Source organism: Nerophis lumbriciformis, linkage group LG23 (genome assembly GCF_033978685.3).
Source record: "Nerophis lumbriciformis linkage group LG23, RoL_Nlum_v2.1, whole genome shotgun sequence".
Taxonomy (NCBI): Eukaryota; Metazoa; Chordata; class Actinopteri; order Syngnathiformes; family Syngnathidae; genus Nerophis; species Nerophis lumbriciformis.
The window spans coordinates 27,129,161-27,151,481 of NC_084570.2; the positions used below are offsets into that span (position 1 = coordinate 27,129,161).

The window sequence follows — 22,321 nt, forward strand, 5'->3', positions numbered from 1 at the left end:
GAAGGATGAAATTGGCTCCAATCAAGCGCTGTCCACTGGGTATGGCATGGCGTTGCAAAATGGAGTGATAGCCTTCCTTATTCAGAATCCCTTTTACCCTGTACAAATCTCCCACCTTACCAGCACCAAAGCAAGCCCAGACCATCACATGACCTCCACCATGCTTAACAGATGGCGTCAGGCATTCTTCCAGCATCTTTTCAGTTCTTCTGCGTCTTACAAACTTCTTCTTTGTGATCCAAACACCTCAAACTTGGATTCATCCGTCCACAACACTTTTTTCCAGTCTTCCTCTGTCCAATGTCTGTGTTCTTTTGCCCATCTTAATCTTTTTCTTTTATTGGCCAGTCTCAGATATGGCTTTTTCTTTGCCACTCTGCCATGGAGCCCAGAATCCCACAGCCGCTTCTTCACTGTAGATGTTGACACTGGTGTTTTGCGGGTATTATTTAATGAAGATGCCAGTTGGGGACCTGTGAGGCGTCTGTTTCTCAAACTAGAGACTCTAATGTACTTATCTTCTTGCTCAGTTGTGCAACGCGGCCTCCCATTTATTTTTCTACTCTGGTTAGAGCCTGTTTGTGCTGTCCTCTGAAGGGAGTACTACACACCGTTGTAGGAAATCTTCCATTTCTTAACAATTTCTCGCATGGAATAGCCTTCATTTCTAAGAACAATAATAGACTGTCGAGTTTCAGATGAAAGTTATCTTTTTTTGACCATTTTGAGCGTTTAATTGACCCCACAAATGTGATGCTCCAGAAACTCAATCTGCTCAAAGGTCAGTTTTGTAGCTTCTGTAAAGAGCTAAACTGTTTTCAGATGTGTGAACATGATTGCACAAGGGTTTTCTAATCATCAATAAGCCTTCTGAGCCAATGAGCAAACACATTGTACCATTAGAACACTGGACTGATAGTTGCTGGAAATGGGCCTCTATACACCTATGTAGATATTGCACCAAAAACCAGACATTTGCAGCTAGAATAGTCATTTACCACATTAGCAATGTATAGAGTGTATTTCTTTAAAGTTAAGACTAGTTTAAAGTTATCTTCATTGAAAAGTACAGTGCTTTTCCTTCAAAAATAAGGAAATTTCAATGTGACCCCAAACTTTTGAACGGTAGTGTATATATATATATATATATTTATATATATGTATGTACATATATGTATGTATGTATGTATATATATACATACCTATATATGTATGTATATATATGTATATATATATGTATGTATATGTATATATATATGTATGTATATATATATATATGTATATGTATATATATATATATATATATATATATATATATATATGTATATATATATATATATATATATATATATAATATATACATAAATAAATAAATAATGAGTGTATTAGATTTATTACTTTTTGTCCCCAAGTCAAAACATTTGGACACCCCTGCCTCCACAGCTAATGGTGGATGTTGATGCCTCCGTTACCATCTGTTTGCATGTCAGTCATTTTGCCGGCACCATCACTCAAGTCAATTGGCCTTAAATCACAACAATTAAAAAAAAAAAGTTAAACTTTTCTACGTTTGTGTATAAAAACAATATCCAGCTAATTTGTTTCACCGAACCAGTCAGTGATATTGCCTGAAAGCGGCAAATCAATTCCAATGCATGATTAAAAAATATAATAGTTTAACATTTGACGACTATTACCGTTCAGTTGCCATCTGATCATATTAATGGGTACACCCTTTGCCAGGTTTTACTCTTTTTTTTAATTTTTATTTAGAGTTTTGATTGAAGTTTGTCTATCCAACCATGTTTTTTGTTTACATTATTTATTTGAGAAACTTTCACTTACATGTAAAACATGTTCTTGTCAAAGTTCAAATTAGACAGCATCTTTTCCTCCAAAGGTTTCTTTGGAAACAACTTCATACTTTTCTTGCAGCTTTGTAAGAGCTTTGTCACTTCCTTCCTAATACAGTAGAGGAAATAAATATTTTACCCCCTTATATATGAACAGTCCGTAATGTCATAGTGAAACAGCATAAAGAAATACTTGTTGTACATAATTTACTGTGAACATGGATGTCAAAACTTTCTGCTTTCTGAGCAAAATACCTCCTGAAACGTGTGCAACCCTGCTGACCAACTACAAGAAACGTCTGACCTCTGCTTGGAAACGCGTGTTTTTTCAGCATATACAAATTCTATTATTTTTTCTGGATTATTTGTGATATTCTGATCTTGTTATGAGAAACCATACACATTGTGGACTGTTCTTTCAAAACCAGTGGGGGATCGAATATATATTTGACCTAATGTAGGTGTTTATAGCAGCGTGTGGAAATCATCCTACAAATCACACTTACTGAGGCATTTCAAGTTGAAATACAACATGACGTCTCTATTATTCTGATGAATAACGCATATTAGTGACTTGTAGAGATGAAAAATTGGCACATGTCAATATTACACTGCAAAAGACAACTATTTCCTCTTTCATTGATGAATTACTGCACTGAAATAAAACGCCAGCCTGAGTGTGTCACCTATTTGTCTTGCATTTTTCAAACGTCACATTTGCCTCCCTCTTTTGGTATCACTTGGTACTGTAAATGATGAAATGTACTTATTGGTTCTCAAACCCCCCCCCCCCCCCCCCCCCCCCCCCCCCACACTAAATACCACCTTTAGAAAACACCATAATGACCAACATTAAAACACAGTAGCCTAGTAGACCCAAGTATTCAGTAAAAACAAGGCAGAGGTTTAGTTTAACAAGTGGTGGGGGAAATAAATGGATTTTTAGATGCAGCGCAATTTGGACATGGACTACTACAGAATCGATTAGTAAATGTTGATGATCGATTCATTTATTGTAAATAAAGTAAAGCAAACGGTTCTCAAATTTGGCTGACTACAGCGAGCCACCTCACCGAGAGATTCGGTAATATAGGGCAGTGGTCCCCAACCTGTTTGTAGCTGCGGACTGAAATTTGTCCCATGGACCGGGGGGGATTTTATTTTTTATTTTTTTGTCATAAAGAAATACAATCATGTGTGCTTATGGACTGTATCCCTGCAGACTGTATTGATCTATATTGATATATAATGTAGGAACCAGAAATATTAATAACAGAAAGAAACAACCATTTTGTGTGAATGAGTGGGAGGTTTTTTTTGTTTTTTTTATTTTTTTTATTTCTTGTGCGGCCTGGTACTAATCGATCCGCGGCCCGGTGGTTGGGGACCACTGATATAGGGCACTTATGTTCCAGTTTTGCACACATTTTCATTGATTTAATAAATATGGGAATTATTTTAACAGTTTTTTTTATTCCAAATGAATTGTTTATTTTAAAGTTGCAAGTGATAAACGCTTATTTAATGAAACTAAAATAAATGTAAAACTGCATCAATATACATAAATAGAATCGATAGGTGCCCAAAGAGTCCCACCTCTAATATGTAATGTAGAGTAACATTACACAGTGTTTGAACAGTAACACTGTGTTTGACACAAGAATTACTGTAATCTAATTTATTATAAATAAATACGAGTCAAGTTCAAGGCAACACACATCCATACCTGCTGTAGTTACACGTATAGCTTTATTGAAGCTGGAGCCTACCCCAGCGGACTGAGTAAGAGGTTGGGTACTTCAGGTAAAACTGTACAGACATTGTTTTAAATAACATTGTTTAAAAAAATAATAAGTCAACCACTGCTAGTAGTAAAATATATAAACAAAACATCCTTGACTTGGATAATAACAACGGAATATACGTTGTATGTACTGTACACAAATTAAACATATGACCTCACATTAGTTACCTGACATGATATAATAAAATAAATAATGTATCTACAGACAAATTTATATTTTACTGATTATTATGTTCTTCCACTTTTTATTTATCCGAGCGAAGCTTTCACACGTTTCCATTCGTTTGTAAACCATCAAAAACGGTCATTAGTAAATTCCTACCTTTCCTCACACTTTTGATCATAACAATGTCTGAACGTCACACAAAAGTTATAAATAATACAGTTTCCACTAGGTTTTTTTGGTCTAAAGTCGGTTATGACCTGTTGCCTCGTTCCGTTGACAACAGCGCCCACGTCATCGTCTAATAATAGTCCCTGAGTGCCATAAAACTACATTACCCACAATCCCCCTCGCGTCGATTCCATTGGTGGCGGCACAGGTGACCGGAGACGCGCCGAGCCGTGACAACAACTCGACGGCCCAAAACACATTTCACGCGACGTGTGGAAGTATCGAGAAGAATAATCTTTTACTAACCAACCTCAGCACTTTGTGTGTAGTTTGTGTGCCTGAGGAGTGCACGAGGGACGTGTTGGCGCGCTCTTTCCCCCTGACTGACTGCCTTCCTTCTGACCTTCACAGCTGGTAAGTTGACATTTCAGCAACACGCCACTTTTAAAACAACACCCAAATCAACAATAACTACTTTTTTACTGTTTAATATTTCCTTTTAGTTGTGTGTGTGTGGTGTGTTTTGATCAAAAGTAGAACTCATAAGCTGGTTATTGGTAGTGGATATAGTCAATAAATGTACACACGTATTTAAAAAAAAAAGAAAAAAAGAAGTGTTAAATAAGTTATTGATACCATGCACATTCAACCATTTCATGGTTTCATTGTAAGACTAAAATCAGGATATCATTTTGAGATAACAACCTGAAAGTTGGATATTAGTCTTTTTCTTCACTTCTTTGTTGTCAATTTTGATCACATATTTTGCTCCCCCCTTACTGAGTGTCACACTCTTGCCTTTTCTGAGCAGCAGCCAGGCCCTGTATCAGTAACAACACCTCAGCCCCGGGCTATGTTGCTATGTATAAAGCTGGGGACTATGTAAACTACATTGCCGGTTCAAGTGCTTCGGCAAAGAGGTGAAGGTACCACGCTGTATTTGTGTCCCGTTAACGTGATGTCCTGTCCCGACCAGGCTTTAATCGCACGCCGCGTGTTTATTATTAGTGTGGATGTCACTTGTCATGTTGGCTGGCATCAGTCTTCCACTGCTGTGATTCTTAAACTTCCTCAGAAAACACGTGGCTCTCCAACTACCACCTTGATGACCAACATTAAAATGCGGTAGCGTAGTAGACCCAGGTATTTATTAAAACACAGCATTTTGGACCATACTGTAGGGTGCACCGGATTATAAGGCGCATTAAAGGGATCATATTATGATTTTTTTTCTACATTTAAAATACTTCCTTGTGGTCTACATAACATGTAATAGTGGTTCTTTGGTCAAAATGTTGCATAGATTATGTTTTACAGATCATCTTCAAGCTGCTTTCTGACCGTCTCTTCTTATTTATGTGCCTCCACGTCGTCTTTGTTGTACCGGTAGTTTTTAGCGCTTCCATAGCCAGTCTACTGACAGATAGAAGATAGAACTGTACCCTACTTTGTATTAGAAATGGCCGGCGGAGGATGAATGCCCCACAACAAGAGAATAGAGAAAAAGAAGGAGCTTATTGACTACAATGGCGGACCTGCGCACATTTTTCGGGACTTACACTGATCCCAAATACACATTGCAGGTACCAATAGGTAAGAAAAGTTGGTTTTGCATAATGGTGCGAAATAAAATGCCAGATAATGTCTCCTAATAGGTGCCATAATAATACCCGTATGTTGAAGCACAGTACGTCTGACTACGATAGTCGTAATGGTCCGACAACCCATCAAGCGGTACGGCTTTGTAGCTTACCAAAGTCGTACTAAAACATTTTGACAGATTTTTGAGTGCCGTGTGTAATGTTCTATATTCTCAATGAAACATCAACGTTTTGGTGTTGCTTACCTACGGCTACTTGCTAGTGTCATTTATTGAAAAGGTGTCAACCTGCAGTCCGCACGTATCTCTTTTGTGTGACTGCCATCTACTGTTCACACTTATCATTACACATTAAATAACATTGCTTTGAGGCCGGTAAGCACAACCAGAATTAATACATACATAAGGCGCACCAGGTTATAAGGCACACTGGCCACTTTTGAGCAAATGGAACAATTTTAAGTGTGCCTTATAGTTAGAACTGTATGCTACATTGTATTAGAAATGGCAACAAGAGGATAGTGGTGGTGTAGCTCGGTTGGTAGAGCGGTTGTGCCAGCAACTTGAGGGTTCCAGGTTCGATCTCTGCTTCCGCCATCCTAGTCACTGCCGTTGTGTCCTTGGGCAAGACTGTTTACCCACCTGCTCCTAGTGCCACCCACACTGGTTTAAATGTACGGTAACTTAGATATTGGGTTTCACTATGTAAAAGTGCTTTGAGTCACTAGATAAAAGCGCTATTTAAATATAATTCACTTCACAGAGTAAAAGGAGTTATTTGACTACAATGGCGGACGTGCGCACTTTTTTGGGAGTTACACGTATCCCAAATACACTTCAGCAGGTACCAATAGGTAAGAAAAGTTGTTTTTGCATAATATTGCGAAACAAAACACCAGATATGTCTCCTAATAGGTGCCATTTCGGGGTCCTTATACACAAACCATAATACTACTTGTATGTTGAAGCACAGTACGTCTGACTACAGTAGCCATAATGCTCCAACAACCCATCAAGCGGTGCGGCTTTGTAGCTTACCAAAGTCGTACTGAAACATTTTGACAGATTTTTGAGCGTCGTGTGTAATGTTCTATATTCTCAATGAAACATCAACGTTTTGTGCTCACGGCTACTTGCTAGCGTCATTTATTGAACTGGCGTCAACCTGTAGTCCACACGTGTCTTTTATGTGTAACTGCCATCTACTGTTCACGCATATCATTACAGTGTGCTCCAAATAAAATTGCTTCCAGGTCGGTAAGCACAACCGAAATTAATACATACATAAGGCGCACCAGGTTATAAAGCGCACTGTCCATTTTTGAGAAGATGGAATGATTTTAATGCCTTATAGTCTGAAAAATACGGTATATTAGATACTTTTAGCCATTGTAACATTACACACAGTTTGAACAGTAACACTGTGTTTGAATATTTAATTAAGTGATTATTTGGCGTTCCACAGTTTGAGAATCACTGATCAAGTGTATGAAATTTGGTGTGTTTGTGTTATTTGAATAAGAATGTCAAGTTTAACATCAGTAATGACAGACTTTTCAGTGGATGGTGTGACTTTATCCCGCTCTCACATCTCCTCAGAACACGTGTACCCGCTGACACGACACCAACAATACTTTTAACAGTAGACCCGGCTCCCTGACCCTCGACCTCCCTGTGTGGCCTCTGTTAACACCTGGGCCATTCTCTTAAGAACACAATAGGGTTCAAAGGTCAGAGCAGAAACCTCTTTTCTGTTTGTTTCCTATTTCACAATCCGAGTTCTTATTCTTACACTTTCCTTTCCCATACGTCACGTCCATGGAAATGCCCTCGCGAGTTGTACTTGCTTCCGGTAAAATGAGTTTCATACGATAGCCGAGGTCAGGTGACCGCCGTGAGGCTCTGTGTGTGTTGTTTGTGGCACGAAACGAAATGGAGAATGCCAAATATGTCCAAACTTCCTGTGCTGGAGGCCTGCAAGTTGGCATGCATTTGCACAAGAGCTGGAAGTAGGACCTTCATGCTGCAGCACGTGTAAATTATATTCAAGATATTTGCACTCGTACAGTATTGTCTCGACTTACGAGCTTAATTGGTTCTGTGAGGGAGCTCTCAACTCAAAACACTTTGAAATGATCAATTTAACAGCACAATATTAACATGTAACATGCCTTTTTGAAAAGAACTACTAACTTTTACATAATAAATACTGTATGAAAACAATACAACATAATGTAATATAATGTACTGCTAACAACTACAACAGTTTTATGAAGTAATGCAATAATGATGTACAGGAGAGTGGACTTATACGGTATCTCCTTATAGCTGCTTCTATGTCAAACAAACCATCTGCAGCTTCTACACATTTTCATGGATAAATGTCCGCCAGTTAGATATTATTATCGATAATGTTGTTCATTTAAAAAAAAAAAATTATTCAATGAATATTATCCGCTTCTCCATCTCAGCACTTTCTTTCAGACTCACTTTCTTTCTTCACATGGTTGGAATAAACAAAGTTACGTCGATCTCTAGCTATAAGCTAATGATAGCGAGTAAGACCAGATGTTTGGATCGGATATTACGGGGTTCACTGTGACATTTGCTACGCCAACTAATTGCAAGAATGCTTGCAACTCAAATATTTTCTTGTAACATAAAGAAAAACTATTAGCCGGAACTGCTCTTATCCCAAAACACTCTTAAGTTGGGGTACTCTTACACACTGCAAGTATATGTATATATATATATATATATATATATATGTGTGTATATATATATGTGTGTAGTAACAGACACCTTCATAACAATATGTAATATGTACAATATACACACTGTGTATATATATAGGGGTGTAACGGTACGTGTATTTGTATTGAACCGTTTCGGTACGGGGGTTCCGGTTCGGTTCGGAGGTGTACCGAACGAGTTTCCACACGGACATATTAAGTAGCGTAGCGAACGTTGTGTAAACAATGCATAACACAACACACGGCATGCTAGCAACGACCGAGCTACGACAACATATAAAAGCCAGAGCTGGAAGACCCTCCTGCCTCGTTAAGATCTCCCGTTTGGGAACACTTCGGCTGCGCGGTGCGGAGGACGGAGGTTTGCCGACATTGTTCAGCAGCGGTAAGGCATGCTTCTTTCAACACGTCAAACATGCTAACCCATTTGAAGCGGCACCACCCCCAAGTGAACATCGCTTCAACAACGATAAAGACGAGCAAACAGCTCCCACCTCTTACTGCCAATTAGCCAGGCTGGGGGGGGGGTTGGGGGAGGGGAGTTAATCTGAGGCTGAGTTGACTTGAAACTGTTTAATGTTGCACTTTTTATATGTAGAAGAAAAGTTTTCTAATTTTATTTAATCTGAGCAACAACTTGAGTCAGTTTAATGTTGATTAACGTGGACCCCGACTTAAACAAGTTGAAAAACTTATTCGGGTGTTACCATTTAGTGGTCAATTGTATGGAATAGGTACTGTACTGTGCAATCTACTAATACAAGTCTCAATCAATCAAAAAGGCACTTTATATGTAGAAAAGTTTTGTTAAGAAACTATTCTGAGCCTTATCTTATTTAGTTTTTATTTTATATATGTGAAGTGAAGTGAATTATATTTATATAGCGCTTTTCTCTAGTGACTCAAAGCGCTTTACATAGTGAAACCCAATATCTAAGTTACATTTAAGTTTAAGTTGACCACATTAACCCTGGCAATGGACCCTGTGTGTATATGTATGTTATGCCATTGTTTACAAATTTGGTAAATAAATAACCAAAAAATTAACATTTTGTTGTTTTCTTACTGTACCGAAAATGAACCGAACCGTGACCTCTAAACTGAAGTATGTACCGAACCGAATTTTTTGTGTACCGTTACACCCCTAATATATATATACCGGTATATAATGTGGTAACAAACACCTTAATAACAATATGTAATATGTTTTATATAGACACTGCAAGTGTATATATAATATAGTAACAGACACCTTCTTAACAATATGTAATATGCACAATATATACACAGCAAGTATATATATATAATGTAGCAACAAACACTTTAATATCAATATGATATATGTACAATATACACACTGCAAGTATCTATATAGTGTAGTAACATAAACCTTCATAACAATATGTAATATGTTTTATATACACACTGCAAGTATATATACAATGTAGTAACATACACCTTCATACCAATATGTAATATGTACAATATACACACTGCAAGTATATATATATATATATATATATATATATATATATATATATATATATATATATATATATAATGTAGTAACAGACACCCTTGCACCCACTCACACTCGTGTTGGTGTTGAAGCCAAGAACAATTAAAATGGACTTTGCATCACATCCCCTTTTGCATCACTTTATGTAAATAAAAGTTTGTTTCGGTTAGACCGACAGACCACTAAAATGGTGTGTTATTGTTTGTACTATGGCGCCTCCTTTTGGACGAGTTCGCTCACTGCAGGTGCTGCAGATTGAAAATGTACTTCCTGTTTCGTGCCTTGAACCGGAAGTATATGCCGTTTTGTCTCCTATTCGTCTGTAGCGTTTCTACTTAGAAGGATTCTTAATTCATCACTACAAGCCACATTTGTAAGTTTTACAATACAACTAAAACTATTCTTACTTACTAAACCGTTCCATGTGTAAACTAAAAACTGCTAAAACTTAAACTTTTATTGACATAAATTGATGGGAAGTCTATCGCAATTGTTCTTGACATCAATGCCGACGCAAGTGCGAGTGGGTGCAATGCGCCAACTAGTGGTGAGTAGAGGGAAAGGCAAGGTGAAGTTACAGAAACACGAATCTGATTACAGACACATTTTTTTACGCACACACGTGCTTAGATATAGATTGCCTTACACATACACACATCTGACAGCCAATCGAGGAAATACGGATGAACATATTTTTTTTTTTTTTTACCCACATAGAAATCATAGTACGGAAAGACAACTTGAAACACACGCTGCTCTGATCACACACACACACACACACACACACACACACACACACACACACACACACACACACACACACACACACACACACACACACACACACACACACACACACATTGAGATACAGACAGACACATTAGTTCACAGACATTTGAATTGGATTGCAGATGCACAGACTGAGATACGCAAATAATTTTGCCACAATAATACTTCCATATATATCGCCTATGAATGGCAATACAAATGGAACGCTGCATGTTTGGATTTGTATGTGCAGAAAATTGCATTTTTAGTAGGTAAAAAGTACTTTACATCCACATCTAATGATAAAATGTTTTTTATTGTCCTTGCTACTCGCCAAATTTCATTTAATCTTCTAAAGCCTTTGTAGCCGCTAAGGATTTTGAGAAATTGTGTCCGTTTTAGATTTGTAGTTGCACGGCGCTCACACATTTCTCATTTCCAAAACAAGCGCAGCTGAGAACGGGACAGATGTGCATAGAGGAGACTACAGCGTGCGCACAGTGGGAAGGGTCGGGGGTCGGTAAAAACGCTCCACAGTCAGCAAGGTGAGAGGTTGCTCGCCACTAAAGACAGCGACAAAAGAAAGTCTATTATATACTATAGCTCGGGATGGGAATTGATACAATTCTACTTTCGATTCGGTTGCTGAACGGTTCTCTTATCAATTATTTTTATTTTTATTTATTTTTTTAAGATAAAATAAGAGTGGATTAGCATCAATTTAGGTTAGTTTAGAAGTAACATGACCTTCAAAGCCTACAGTGAGGTCACAATAGGCACATACGAAGCATAGAAGAAGAAAAATAACTTTTTTGTAAATAAATATAAGAAATTAATATTCTTCTTTAGAATTTCATCATGTGCAAATTAAACAAGAATGTAACATTTAGTAACATGTGACATGAACCTATTACATGCAAAGTGAGATATGTCAAGCCTTTATTGGTTATTATTTTGATGATTATGGTTTACAGTTTATGAAAACTTTGAATTGAAAATCTCAGAAAATGTAAGGTTTCAAAAAGTGTAAGCCAAGATGATCAAAATGATAACAAAGACTTGACATATCTCACTTTGAATGTAATGTTTCACATTTGAAGTTCATTGATGACAGTAATGGACTTTTACATCATATTTTATTGTTTTGAGTTTCACCTAGGGCTGGGCGATATGGCCTTTTTTTAATATTGCAATATTTTAAGGCCATATCGCGATACACGATATATATCTCGATATTTTGCCTTAGCCTTGAATGAACACTTGATGCATATAATCACAGCAGTATGATGATTATATGTGTCTACATTAAAACATTCTTCTTCATACTGCATTAATATATGCTACTTTAAAACTTTCATGCAGAGAAGGAAATCACAACTAAAAAAATCACTATTTTTTTCATACGGTGTTGATCTGGAAATGTTTGCCTCGGCATTTTAATGGTGTGGGCGTGTGGCACCGAATGGAGATGTTGACATGCGGAGTATGCACTCATCAGCAGGTGACTTTTTAAATGATGCTACATATTAGCAGTAATGCTAATTTTTATAGCAACGCTTTTGCCCCACACTTGACAAATTACGGTTGTCTGTTTGACATATTCCCACTTGAAGCCAAACCACCGCCAGACGATAGAACCCCTGCTGTTTTTTGGGGGAATTAATTATTCCTTCATTTGTTACCAGATTCGCACCTTCTTTCTCTCGTATTACCACTCGCATGGCTGCGCTAGCATCACAGCTAACGTTAACCATGCTGCTACCTCTTTGCTGCGCGAGGGCGTATACGTATGTGACGTATGTCGTGACAGTATGTGACGTATGTAAGAAGGTGCGCTTGTCTGTCTGTGAGAAGGGGAGACAGGAAAGAGCGAGGAGAGCCTGTAGTGTAATGCCAGCAGCTAAAAGCAACTGTGTGAGAACGTATACTCGAATATCACGATATAGTCATTTTCTATATCACACAGAGACAAACCCGCGATATATCGCCCAGCCCTAGTTTCACCTGTATAAAATAATGACTGAAAGAAAATCTGGTTGCAGGAAAAGGTGCACGACAATTGAACATTTCCCTACCGAAAATCAGGAGCACTGTGGCAAATTGATGCAGGCTTTTGAGCTCAAACTTAGTCGCTGCTGTGTGACATTCGTTTAGCGGCAGACGTGAACTAGGCCTCGGTCATTCACTTCAAATCTAACAAATAATAGCGCTAACATTATAGCGCTATTAGTGCCTGTTGTATTCAGATGACATGCTAGCGTAACTGCTGCTGGGATGAGATTAGAGCGGTTCAAAAACATGACTTTCAATTATAATTATTGCATGCTGTGTGTTCAAATGTTTTAGCATATTGCTCGCATGTCCTCCTCTTGATGAAGTCCGGGCTCAAATTTAACCACGGCAACTGCGGCAAAAGCCGCGACCGCCCTCGTCATTTGCCGTAAGCCCTAAAAATTTACCAACATCTGTGGCAAGAACATGCCGTGACCGCCCTTGACTTTTTACTTGTTAATTGATGAGGGATGTAACAGTAAACGGTATAATGATAATTTGCGATAAAATTCCAGACGGTTAGTAATAGAGTCTACTTTTTTAATTACAGAAAAACTGTCATTTATTAATGTATTTTAGGCAACACGAAGTCAGGTGCATGCGCACTAGCGTCGTTTAGCTTGATAATCATGGCGGACCAACGACACAGACTTTGCTAGGGAGATTTCCCCTCGGAGTAAACGGAGCCAAGCGCTTGGTTTAACGTCATTTTCCCTCGATCCCGCTGTGCGTTTAAGAGCACACTTCTGTGTTTGGATGGAGACAGGTGTGGACAATATTGAAGATACACACTAAAAGTATACAGCGAAGGAGAAAACTATTTGATGTTTGGCAGCAGGCGATATGTCGTGAACATTGTCACAACTTGTTTATAAAGTCTTTAGTTTGTTGACTGGGATGTTCACTCATCATTTATTTAACTGCAAACTGTGTCAGTGTTCAAATACCATCAATACTAGCTAAAATATTTTGTCATCTCATCGAACTGAACGAAGGCTGTGAAGATTGTGTATTCGATGTGAGAGGTTTCACTCCTCTTTATTTTTGTTGGCCAAACTGTTGTACTGAACCAAGAGAAGAACAAAGCTTATTTATTAGACTTCATCTTCATTAGCCAAACTATTTTGTGTTTATTTTAATTTCAAAAAGTAAACACAAGGTTTGTTTTACATTGCTTGTGTTTTTTCATGTAACAAAGGTGTTACTTCAAAAACCATTCATGTGACAGAGCATTTTGTTAATGTGTTACTGTGTATAGTTAATTCCTGTATGACATATTTCTGCTCAAAATCTTAATGGATCTGTCCCGATTTACCATCTCCATGTACATATAAATGTACATAACTTAAAAAAATTAATAAGTAATAAAAAAGAAAAAAAATGTTTGCCTTGTTGCCCTAAAATATAAGTCCTCCTTAAGGCAACACTTGCCTTGACCCTAAAAAGTTAAAATTTGAGGCCTGTTAAGTAGCAGCCTTATAATTATTACTAGTAGCACTGTTGCCACCTTTTTTTGTAAAATACGTAAAAATGTTTGTTCGTTCCGCCCGGGCGTCGCCATTTTGCTTTCTTCTGCTGTCAAACCCACCCGGAAGAACTGTTAAATCAGGGGTGTCAAACTCGTTTTCATTGAGGGCCACGTTGCAGTTTTGGCTACCCTCAGAGGGCCGGCAGCTTGTCACATTAGTAAAACAAACATACATGTATAAGGATTAGCTGCATTATATTGGCACACGATTACCTATGCATTTGATTAGTAAATGTGAATTTGACCTACACTGTAAGAAAAAAAAAATCTGTGGATTTTGCGGTCAGAAAAATGGCAGAATTTTACCATAAAATTTACAGTAAAATGGTCACACTCTATTTTACTGTAAAATTCTGGTGATTGAGCTGCCAGTTTTGTTTGTGTTTTTGCATAAAAAATATGGTTGCTGTTTTCACAGTGTATTACTGTAAATGTAAAAATGGTACGACAGTTTTTTTCTTACGGTAGGATTCTGAAGACCGAGCTGTTTAAAAAATATATATATTGTCATGTTTACAGTGTACAATTTGATGGATAACTTGCTTTGAAATCATAAGGCAAAGTAGATATTTACGTATGTTTTTACCCCAAAAATGTTTCGAATGTATGATAATATAACATCTGTTGCATTATTAAAAAGATAAAGTTTAAAATATATATAACTGCATGCAATACATGTCTTTTTTTCCTGTCAAAATAGAAAAATAAATCACTCAATCAATCAAAGTTTATTTATATAGCCCTAAATTACGAGTGTCTCGAAGGGCTGCACAAGCCACAATGACATCCTCGGCTCCGATTCCACATCAGGACAAGGAAAAACTCAACCCAATGGGCTACAATGAGAAACCTTGGAGGGGACCGCAGATGTGGGGAGCCCCCCCTGGGCGACCGGTGCAGTGGACGTCGAGTGGATCTAGTTAATAGTGTGAGAGTTCAGTCCATTGTTGGGACAGCAGGAGATCATCTTGAGTGGAGACAGGTCAGCAGCGCAGAGACGTCCCCAACTGATGCACAGATTAGTGATCCACCCCGGGTCCCGACTTTGAACAGCTAGCGATTCATCTGTGGTCCCCTAATCTGTCCCCCTTTCAAACGAAGGAGAGGGTGGCAGAGCAAAAAAGACACGGCAAATCAAATGGTCTGAAAGGGGGTCTATTTAAAGGCTAGAGTATACAAATTAGTTTTAAGATGGGACTTAAATGCTTCTACTGAGGTAGCATCTGAAACTGTACCGGGAGGGCATTCCAGAGTACTGCAGCCCAAATAGAAAACGCTCTATAGCCCGCAGACTTTTTTTTGGCTCTGGGAATCACTAATAAGCCGGAGTTCTTTGAAAGCAGATTTCTTGCCAGGACAAATGGTACAATACAATCAGCAAGATAGGATGAAACAAAGATAACGTACTTAATTGATGCATATTATTTCCAATTCCATTCAAAATGATGTGGCGGGCCAAATCTGGCCCACGGGCCCTGAGTTTGACACCTGTGTGTTAAAGGAACCCTTTGACAATTCCAAGCAATTGATCCACTGGGATCCGGTTTCGAACGAGAACCGTTTTTTTCGATTTCCATCCCTGACTAGAACGTTGCGCTTTTCGACCTGGTCCGTACGCAAGTCAATGTGTACAAAGTAGCACGCGTACAGAAAAGTGCGCGAGCATGAGCGCTCATATTTCAGCACCATTGGGCTCACGTCCGCTAGTAAGTGTCGGTGATGGGGCTAATTTTCATCGTGTAAACAGAAGCACACACACACACACACACACACACACACACACACACACACACACACACACACACACACACACACACACACACACACACACACACACACACACACACACAGGCAGAGGATGCACTCTTGTGTGAACGAGCATCAGGTGTGTGTCAATACAGCCTCATCCACCATATGGACCGAGACTGTTTTTTTTGGCCGGGTGACGAGACGATTCCAGGGTCTGCGTGATTAGCCGGATTTCCCCTCAAAAAAACACAACAAACCAACGACAACAAAAATCGCCGTGGTTTGTCACGAAAGGTTGCGCCGCTTCTGAGAAACGGGTGGAATGACAGGCTGGCATGTGATATTTGACAAAGTGACCCATGATCAAGCAGAGGGGAGTGTGGGTGGGATCGTTTGGGACATGTGCTGAATGTGTGACTCCACTTCCCCATTTGTGCTCATTTCTACGGTCTCATATCCTCTTTTAACTCGCACACTCAAACCTCCGTCTTACGCAACCTGTTTTTTTGTTTTTTTACTGAAAAAAGATGGCGTCGGACTTGCATCTGTGCACGCACGCACTGCAGCTGGCCTGTTTGTATAAACTGCACATCTGAATTGAACTTGTAGCTCTTTTTAATTCAACATCAAATGTTCCAGAGCTGCATTTCAGCTCTCGATGTCCTTTTTATTATCGTTTACTTCTTGAAGGCACACTTTCTAAATGCAACTATTCCAACTGTGATTGTAGACGCTCAAAGAAAGTCTGCCGAATCAGCTCTTTTCACATGGCCTTCCGATGATTCATGGCTGATGTGTCACCAAGTCCGGATCTACTTGCTTTTCACTTGTTAGCATATCACGTGCTACGAGATGACATTTTATGAACAATATAATATATTCCATTGACTATTATTGCAAACCATGCGCATGTTTTCATGTTGTCAAGCATATGATGAAGTCTGTTTAAGTTGACCTTTAAAATGCTTCCTTTTACGTACTTCCCGGGCTGTAGAGCACACAAATTTCAGAATAAATAAATATTTTCACATATATTAGGCGCACCGGACCATAAGCCGCAAATATATACCGGTACAACATATTTTGTAAATGTTTATTTACATACCTTAATTGTTTCCAAACAGTGCCTGTAATACAGCAGTAAAAAGGCTGATCAAACAAAACAGAAGTCATCATCATGGACCCACTAGCTGCGGAAGCTAGCTCTCCAATAAGCTAAACCGACTCAATAAATCTACGGTGACATTTCGGTGAATTTATGATATTTAAAAAATACAAAAATAATGCCATTGTAAAGTATACTTACACATACACTTGTAAACGTGTTAGCATACAAGCTAATGCTAATGGAGCTAGCTTGATTACATTACGATAGCACGTACACATATGCATAAAAGCACTCCTACAGACATCACACATGGGACGGTTTAGTAGGTAATAACTGTTTTAGTTATATTGTAAAACTTACAAACATTGCTTGGAGTGATGAATGAATAATTCATTAATTAGTTATGCTCCTGGTTCAAGGCACACAACGGGAAGTAAATTTGCAACCCGCAACACCTGCAGGAAGCAAACTTGTCCAAAAGATGGCGCTAGCTTGATTACATTACACTTGTCAAAACTCCAGTTTGCTTGTTTTATTTATCGATTATTGCTTTACGCCGGTGTTTTATTTATATTTGCCGGTGTTGTGCCAAAATGTGATTGCCTGCCAAAATTTTAATTTCTTCGTGGGAGCGCGCACCGCGCGCTAAACCTGCATTGCTTGGCTTCGTCTGTCTACAGCGGATTACTACGTGTAAGACAAACACTTTATCTACGTGGTTATTGTAACGCTACATGTAGGGCTGGGCGATATATCGATATACTCGATATATCGCATGTTTGTCTCTGTGCGATATAGAAAATGACTATATCGTGATATTCGAGTATACGTTCTCATGCAGTTGCTTTTAGCTGCGGGGCATTAACCTGCATGTGTTTCTCACTCTTTCCTGTCTCTCCTTCTCACAGAGACTTTAAAACAAGCCCACCTTCTTACATACGTCACATACTGTCACGTGAGCAACGTCACACGCTCTCGCGGAGCGAGAGGTAGCGACATGGTAACGTTAGCTGTGATGCTAACAGCTAACGGTGTGGTTTGAGTGGTAATACGAGAGAAAGAAAGTGCGCATCCGGTAACAAATGAAGGAATAATTAATTCCCAAGAAAAACAGCACGGGGTCCATCGTCTGAGGGTGGTTTGGCTTCAAGCGGGAATATGTCTTTACATCATGTCAACATCTCCGTTCGGTGCCACACCAACTAAATGCAGAAGCAACTATTTCCACATCAACACCGTAGGACATATACTATTTGATATGCAGCTCATTTTTATGTGACACTTATTGAAATATCTTGTGTGTCATCATGCGCAAAAGTGCACTTATAGCTTGTTTTAAAATGTCTCTGACAATCTTGCACTTTCTGTTTTGAAATGACATGAATGTTTGTGCCACTGCTTAATAACTGTTTAATAAGTACAGTTTTGCTAAATTGACTTGGTTGTGATTTCCCTCTCTGCATGAAAGTTTAAAATGAGCATATATTAATGCAGTATGAACAAGAATGTTTTAATGTAGACACATAGAATCATCATACTGCTGTGATTATATGTATCAAGTGTTCATTCAAGGCTAAGGCAAAATATCGAGATATACAGTATATCGTGTATCACGATATGGCCTAAAAATATCGCGATATTAAAAAAAAGCCATATCGCCCAGCCCTAGCTACATGTGACATTATTTAAGCCTTTATCGTGCCCGGAAAATGACAGATTGCCTTTTCTGTGGTATTAATGAGATTTAAAGGACTGTTGTTAGTCCGATGTTGATGTGATAAAACCTCTTTCATGTTTGGAAGATACATACAATTGTAACTGTTATTTCTTCCTGCACATAATATATGTTTATAAAGTGTTTGGATGTACTCATTTATTTAAAATGTTTCCTGACAAAAAGTGATTCAACGTAATATTTTGATACTGACACATCTCATCTCTGCATATTTTACTAGATACCCTTATGAGCATTACATATATCCAAATCAAGTACCGACTGTACTGTTTACTTGTTGAAATACCCTTTACAAAGCTAAAATCTACCCAAACGACCACTTTGCTGCTGCCAAAAATTTATTTCAAATAATATTTTGATACTGACACTTCTTATCTCTGCATATTTTACTAGAATACCCTTTACCGTTTATTACAACCTTTTTCCAAAACACCATACAGAATGTGAGATATAACAGGATAATGCATAAATTTATCATTTGTTTTCAAAACTGTTACAAAAAAGTGGGACCCCAAAAATTTACTGTGGGACCCCATTTTTATGACTTGATGGGGTCCTTGTGACCCCATTTTGAAAATTCCTAGCGCCAACACTGAACCACTAATTCAACTATCTATCTGTCGATTATTAGTTCTTATTATTCGTTTGAAGTTTTCTTGTGTTTTATGCTCATTTTGTCAAAGAAAACATGCAAAATAGGCAATATTTTCACCCAAAATATGCCAAAGTGGAGTATTTAATGTGACGTAATTGGAGCCTTGAATAGGTCAATAATTTATACAAACATTGATTTTCATTGGGTATAATTTTATGAGCAATGACAGTTATGAAGGTAAAAAAAACTACCTGCAGCTTTGTGTTATTAATTTTAATACTGCAACATTGGACCGTTACATTACACCTGTTTTCTCTTTTATTCCACTTTTTATGTTCTTTTTTTTGTAATAGTATTTTTAAAATATACCGCAGAGGGCCCTAAATGGAAAATTTGATCTTTGCTTTAAAAATGCCTTGTATCATTCCTTTCTTGCATACACACATTCTTAAATGCTCGTTTGGTCTCCTTTGAGGGGCTTCACCCTGTCTTCACACATACTGGTATTTGCATAGTCCTCGTCCAGGAAGAATGCGGCAGAGTGACAAACATTAATTCTGTGTGGCCCTTATCTGCCAAGCGATCTCCCAAATGCCTCCCATTCCATTTGGACGTGCACGGTGACTCTCAGCCATGCGGAGAGAAATGCTGCAGGGTGGGTTGGCAGGTTCTTGCACATGCTCTCTTTCTCACACAAACTCACTTATAATTCTCCGTTTGTTTACATAGTGTTAATAATGGACAATGCATAATTTTTTAGATGGGAAATAAGTAATGTACATCATGTGGTTTGGAGTGATTAAAACATTCAGCCATAACAGCACACATGATTCCAAACTCTTATTGTGTGGTATTAAATCCTGTAATAAAGAATTGTTGTTTCGGGCGATATTGAATGGGAGAAACATATTAAATATTTACAAACCCAAAACCAGTGAAGTTGGCACGTTGTGTAAATAAAAACAGAATACAATGATTTGCAAATCTTTTTCAACCTATATTCAATTGAATAGACTGCAAAGACAAGATAGTTAATGTTCGAACTGGTAAACTTTATTTTTTGCAAATATTAGCTCATTTGGAATTTGATGCCTGCAACATGTTTCAAAAAAGCTTGCACAACTGGCAAAAAGACTGAGAAAGTTGAGAAATGCTCATCAAACACTTATTTGGAACATCCCACGGGTGAACAGGCTAATTGGGAACAGGTGGGTGCCATGATTGGGTATAAAAGCAGCTTCCATGAAATGGTCAGTCATTCACAGACAAGGATGGGGCGATTTAAGAACAACATTTCTCAACCAGCTATTGCAAGGAATTTAGGGATTTCACCATCTACGGTCCGTAATATCATCAAAAGGTTCAGAGAATCTGGAGGAATCACTACACGTAAGCGATGATATTACGGACCTTCGATCCCTCAGGGGGTACTGCATCAAAAAGCGACATCAGTGTGTAAAGGATATCACGACATGGGCTCATGAACACTTCAGAAAATCACTGTCAGTAACTACAGTTGGTCGCTACATCTGTAAGTGCAAGTTAAAACTCTGCTATACAAAGCGAAAGCCATTTATCAACAACACCCAGAAATGCCGCCGGCTTCGCTGGGCCCGAGCTCATCTAAGATGGACTGATGCAAAGTGGAAAAGTGTTCTATGGTGTAACGAGTCCACATTTCAAATTGTTTTTGGAAACTGTGGACGTTGTGTCCTCCAGAACAAAGAGGAAAAGAACCATCCGAATTGTTCTAGTCGCAAAGTTCAAAAGCCAGCATCTGTGATGGTATGGGGGGTGTATTAGTGTCCAAGGCATGGGTAACTTACACATCTGTGAAGGCACCATTAATGCTGAAAGGTATATACAGGTTTTGGAGCAACGTATGTTGCCATCCAAGCAACGTTATCATGGACACCCCTGCTTATTTTGGCAAGACAATGCCAAGCCACGTGTTACAACAGCGTGGCTTCATAGTAAAAGAGTGCGGGTACTAGACTGGCCTGCCTGTATTCCAGACCTGTCTCCCATTGAAAATGTGTGGCGCATTATGAAGCCTAAAATACCACAACGGAGACCCCGGATTGTTGAACAACTTAAGCTGTACATCAAGCAAGAATGGGAAATCATTCCACCTGAAAAGCTTCAACAATTGGTCTCCTGAGTTCCCAAACGTTTACTGAGTGTTAAAAGGAAAGGCCATGTAACACAGTGGTAAAAATGCCCCTGTGACTACTTTTTTGCAATGTGTTGCTGCCATAAATTCTAAGTTAATGATTATTTGAAAAAAAAAATTAAGTTTCTCAGTTCGAACATTAAATATCTTGTCTTTGCAGTCTATTCAATTGAATATAGGCTGAAAAGGATTTGAAAATCATGTATTCTGTTTTTATTTACCATCTACACAACGTGCCAACTTCACTGGTTTTGGGTTTTGTACTTAAAGGGATGATTTTAAACAAAACTAATTTTTCCCGACTGCTGGCACCTGTGTTTGTGTATTTGGGATGCCATAAGTGCAGAAAATCACATGTTTAATAACAGCGATAAACATGCTAGGTACTAGAGATGCGCGGATAGGCAATTATTTCATCCGCAACCGCATCACCAAAGTCGTCAACCATCCGCATCCACCCGAATTAACATTTAATCAACACCGCACCCGCCCGTTGTTATATATCTAATATAGACGATGCAAGGCATTAGTGAGGTTATAAAGCTTTTGCCTGTTAAAGAAAGGAGACTGATGCAGAGACATTCAATGCGTGCCACGCTGTCACGGCCCAGACGCACACCAGTGCGCAATCATCTGGGAGCCGCGCTGAGCGCACCTCCAAGCGCGTGGAGGTGCGATGTCCCTCGCACCTGCGGCGGCTCCACCCGGGCTCGCGCCCGAGGCTTCAGCGCGCACCGCGGCGGCCATCCT

At 38.7% G+C, this 22,321-nt stretch overlaps 1 protein-coding gene across 1 annotated transcript in view; it reads left to right on the forward strand.

Annotated features, from left to right (window-relative positions):
- The first annotated feature begins 3,871 nt into the window (after nt 1-3,871).
- Nucleotides 3,872-22,321, forward strand: part of tfeb (transcription factor EB) — a 136,893-nt gene continuing 118,443 nt past the window's right edge. Inside the window, exon 1 of the mRNA XM_061984856.2 lies at nt 3,872-4,405. The gene's annotated coding sequence lies outside the window, so the exon portion shown is untranslated. The remainder of the gene's footprint in view (nt 4,406-22,321) is intronic.